We start from the raw sequence: 6,249 nt of genomic DNA, 5'->3' as shown, positions 1-6,249 counted from the left end.
CGAGGGGATTAAATGCAGTATCTCCAAATTTGCGGATGATACTAAGTTGGGTGGCAGTGTGAGCTGCGAGGAGGATGCTATTAGGCTGCAGAGTGACTTGGATAGGTTAGGTGAGTGGGCAAATGCATGGCAGATGAAGTATAATGTGGATAAATGTGAGGTTATCCACTTTGGTGGTAAAAACAGAGAGACAGACTATTATCTGAATGGTGACAGATTAGGAAAAGGGAAGGTGCAACGAGACCTGGGTGTCATGGTACATCAGTCATTGAAGGTTGGCATGCAGGTACAGCAGGCGGTTAAGAAAGCAAATGGCATGTTGGCCTTCATAGCGAGGGGATTTGAATACAGGGGCAGGGAGGTGTTGCTACAGTTGTACAGGGCCTTGGTGAGGCCACACCTGGAGTATTGTGTACAGTTTTGGTCTCCTAACTTGAGGAAGGACATTCTTGCTATTGAGGGAGTGCAGCGAAGGTTCACCAGACTGATTCCCGGGATGGCGGGACTGACCTATCAAGAAAGATTGGATCAATTGGGCTTGTATTCACTGGAGTTCAGAAGAATGAGAGGGGACCTCATAGAAACGTTTAAAATTCTGACGGGTTTAGACAGGTTAGATGCAGAAAGAATGTTCCCAATGTTGGGGAAGTCCAGAACCAGGGGTCACAGTCTGAGGATAAGGGGTAAGCCATTTAGGACCGAGATGAGGAGAAACTTCTTCACCCAGAGAGTGGTGAACCTGTGGAATTCTCTACCACAGAAAGTAGTTGAGGCCAATTCACTAAATATATTCAAAAGGGAGTTAGATGAAGTCCTTACTACTCGGGGGATCAAGGGTTATGGCGAGAAAGCAGGAAGGGGGTACTGAAGTTTCATGTTCAGCCATGAACTCATTGAATGGCGGTGCAGGCTAGAAGGGCTGAATGGCCTGCTCCTGCACCTATTTTCTATGTTTCTATGTTTCTATTCCACACATAATTCCACACCTCATTCCACACTTCATTCCACACATCATTCCAAACCTCATTCCACAACTCATTCCAAACATCATTCCACACATCATTCCACATTTAATTCCACAACTCAATCAAACATGATTACACACATCAATCCACACATCATTCCACACATCATTCCACACATCATTCCAAACATCATTCCACACATCATTCCATACATTATTACACACATCATTCCACACATCATTCCACACATCATTCCAGAACATTCCACACGTGATTACACACCTCAATCCACACATCATGCCGCACATCATTCCACGCATCATTCCAAACATCATTCCACACCTCATTCCACACATCATTCCATAACATTCCACACATCATTACACACATCAATCCACACATCATTACAAACAACATTCCAAATATCATCCACTCCTCATTCCACATGTCATTCCACGCATCATTCCACATATCATTCCACAACTCGTTCCCACATCATTCCACACATCTTTCCACACTTCATTCCAAACATCATTCCTCACCTCATTCCACACATTATTCCACACATCATTCAATACATCATTCCACATATCATTCCACACATCATTCCACGCATCATTCCACATCTCATTCCACACGTCATTCCACACATCATTCCACAGCTCATTTTACACCTCGTTCCACACATCATTAAACACATCGTTCAACACAACATTCCACACATCATTTCACACATCATTCCACACATCATTCCACACATTATTCCGCAGGTAATTCCACACACCATTCCACATTTCATTTAACGCGTCATTCCACACATCATTCCACACATCATACCACACTTCATTCCACACATCAAACCACACAGCTTTCCACACATCATTCAACACATCATTCCAAACCTCATTCCACATCTCATTCCACACCTAATTCCACAAAACATTCCACACCTCATTCCACATCTCATTCCACACATCATTGCACACATTATTTCACACGTCATTCCACACTACATTCAGCACCTCATTCCACACATAATTCCAAACATCATTACATACATCATTCCATACATCATTCCACACATCATTCCACACATCATTCCACACCTCATTCCAAACATCATTCCACACATCATTCCACACCTCATTCCACAACTCATTCACACATCATTCCACTCCTTATTCCAAACCTCATTCCACAGATAATTCCACACATCATTCCACACAGCATTCCACACATCATTCCACAGCTCATTCAACACATCATTCCAAATCATTCATCACATCATTCCACACATCAATCCCCACATCATTCCACACATCAGTACATACCTAATTCCATCCCTCATTCCACACATCATTCCACACATCATTGGACACATCATTCCACACATCATTCCAAACATCAATCCATACCTCATTTAACAGATCATTCCACTCATCATTCCACACATCATTCCCAACATCATTCCACACATTATTCCACACATAATTCCAGATATCATTCGACACATCATTGCACACATCATTCCAAACTACATTCCACACATCATTCCTCAGTTCATTCCGCACATCATTCAATACATCATTCCCCGTATCATTCCACATATCATTCCACTCAACATTCCACACCTCATTCCATGCAGCATGCCACACATCATTGCACATATCATTCCACACATCAATCCACACCTCATTCCACACATCATTCATCTCAATATTCCACACAGCACTCCAAATATAATTCCACACCTCATTCCACAACTCATTACACACATCATTCCACAAAACATTCCACACATCTTTGCACACATCATTCCACACATCATTCCACACCACATTCCGCACCTCATTCCACACATAATTCCAAACATGATTACATACATCATTCCACACATCATTCCACACATCATGCCACACATCATTCCACACATCATTCCACATCTCATTCCACACTTCATTCCACACATCTTTCCACACAACATTCCACACCTCATTCCACACATAATTCCATAACATTCCACACATCATTACACACATCAATCCACACATCATTCAACACATCATTCCACACATTATTCCAAACATCATTCCACTCATCATTCCGCACGTTATTCCACACATCATTCCACACATCATACCAAACTTCTTTCCACACATCATTGACACATAGTTCCATACCTCATTCCACACATCATTCCATAACATTCCACATAACGTGACACAAATCAATCCACACATCATTCCACACATCATTCGACACATCATTACACACATCATTCAATACATCATTCCACACATCATTCCACACATTATTCCAAACATCATTCCACACATCATTCCACACAACATTCCACACATCATTCCATACATCATTCCAAACATCATTACACACATCATTCCACACATTATTGACACATCGTTCCATACATCATTCCACAACATTCCACACGTGATTACACACCTCAATCCACACATCATGCCGCACATCATTCCACACATCATTCCAAACATCAATCCACACAACATTCCACACATCATTCCATAACATTCCACACATCATTACACACATCCATTCACGCATCATTCCACACATCATTCCACATATCATTCCACACATCATGCCACACATCATTCCATATCTCATTCCACACATCATTCCACAACATTCCACACATCATTCGACACATCATTGCACACATCATTCAATACATCATTCCACACATCATTCCACACATTATTCCAAACATCATTCCACACATCATTCCACACAACATTCCACACATCATTCCATAACATTCCACACATCATTACACACATCCATTCACGCATCATTCCACACATCATTCCACATATCATTCCACACATCATGCCACACATCATTCCATATCTCATTCCACACATCATTCCACAACATTCCACACATCATTACACACGTCAATCCACACATCAAGCCACACATCTTTCCACACATCATTCCAAACATCATTCCACAACGCATTCCACACATCATTGCATAATATTCCACACATCATGATGCACATCAATCCACACATCATTCCAAACAACATTCCAAATATCATCCACTCCTCATTCCACATATCATTCCACGCATCATTCCACATCTCATTCCACACCTCGTTCCACACGTCATTCCACACATCATTCCACACATAATTCCACACCTCATTCCACACTTCATTCCACACATCATTCCAAACCTCATTCCACAACTCATTCCAAACATCATTCCACACATCATTCCACATTTAATTCCACAACTCATTCAAACATGATTACACACATCAATCCACACATCATTCCACACATCATTCCACACATCATTCCAAACATCATTCCACACATCATTCCATACATTATTACACACATCATTCCACACATCATTCCAGAACATTCCACACGTGATTACACACCTCAATCCACACATCATGCCGCACATCATTCCACGCATCATTCCAAACAGCATTCCACACCTCATTCCACACATCATTCCATAACATTCCACACATCATTACACACATCAATCCACACATCATTACAAACAACATTCCAAATATCATCCAATCCTCATTCCACATGTCATTCCACGCATCATTCCACATATCATTCCACAACTCGTTCCCACATCATTCCACACATCTTTCCACACTTCATTCCAAACATCATTCCTCACCTCATTCCACACATTATTCCACACATCATTCAATACATCATTCCACATATCATTCCACACATCATTCCACGCATCATTCCACATCTCATTCCACACGTCATTCCACACATCATTCCACAGCTCATTTTACACCTCGTTCCACACATCATTAAACACATCTTTCCACACAACATTCCACACATCATTTCACACATCATTCCACACATCATTCCACACATTATTCCGCAGGTAATTCCACACACCATTCCACATTTCATTTAACGCGTCATTCCACACATCATTCCACACTTCATTCCACAAATCAAACCACACAGCTTTCCACACATCATTCCACACATCATTCCAAACCTCATTCCACATCTCATTCCACACCTAATTCCACAAAACATTCCACACCTCATTCCACAACTCATTCCACACATCATTGCACACATTATTTCACACGTCATTCCACACTACATTCACAACCTCATTCCACACATAATTCCAAACATCATTACATACATCATTACATACATCATTCCACACATCATTCCACACATCATTCCACACCTCATTCCAAACATCATTCCAAACATCATTCCACACCTCATTCCACAACTCATTCACACATCATTCCACTCCTCATTCCAAACCTCATTCCACAGATAATTCCACACATCATTCCACACAGCATTCCACACATCATTCCACAGCTCATTCAACACATCATTCCAAATCATTCATCACATCATTCCACACATCAATCCCCACATCATTCCACACATCAGTACATACCTAATTCCATCCCTCATTCCACACATCATTCCACACATCATTGGACACATCATTCCACACATCATTCCAAACATCAATCCATACCTCATTTAACAGATCATTCCACTCATCATTCCACACATCATTCCCAACATCATTCCACACATTATTCCACACATAATTCCAGATATCATTCGACACATCATTGCACACATCATTCCAAACTACATTCCACACATCATTCCTCAGTTCATTCCGCACATCATTCAATACATCATTCCCCTTATCATTCCACATCTCATTCCACTCAACATTCCACACCTCATTCCATGCAGCATGCCACACATCATTGCACATATCATTCCACACATCAATCCACACCTCATTCCACACATCATTCATCACAATATTCCACACAGCACTCCAAATATAATTCCACACCTCATTCCATAACTCATTCCACACATCATTCCACAAAACATTCCACACATCTTTGCACACATCATTCCACACATCATTCCACACCACATTCCGCACCTCATTCCACACATAATTCCAAACATGATTACATACATCATTCCACACATCATTCCACACATCATGCCACACATCATTCCACACATCATTCCACATCTCATTCCACACTTCATTCCACACATCTTTCCACACAACATTCCATACCTCATTCCACACATCATTCCATAACATTCCACACATCATTACACACATCAATCCACACGTCATTCAACACGTCATTCCACACATTATTCCAAACATCATTCCACTCATCATTCCGCACGTTATTCCACACATCATTCCACACATCATACCAAAC

This window comes from Pristiophorus japonicus, chromosome 25, assembly GCF_044704955.1.
Source record: "Pristiophorus japonicus isolate sPriJap1 chromosome 25, sPriJap1.hap1, whole genome shotgun sequence".
Lineage (NCBI taxonomy): Eukaryota > Metazoa > Chordata > Chondrichthyes > Pristiophoridae > Pristiophorus > Pristiophorus japonicus.
The sequence above is the reverse complement of the archived record's forward strand: the minus strand, read 5'-3'. Positions refer to the sequence as shown.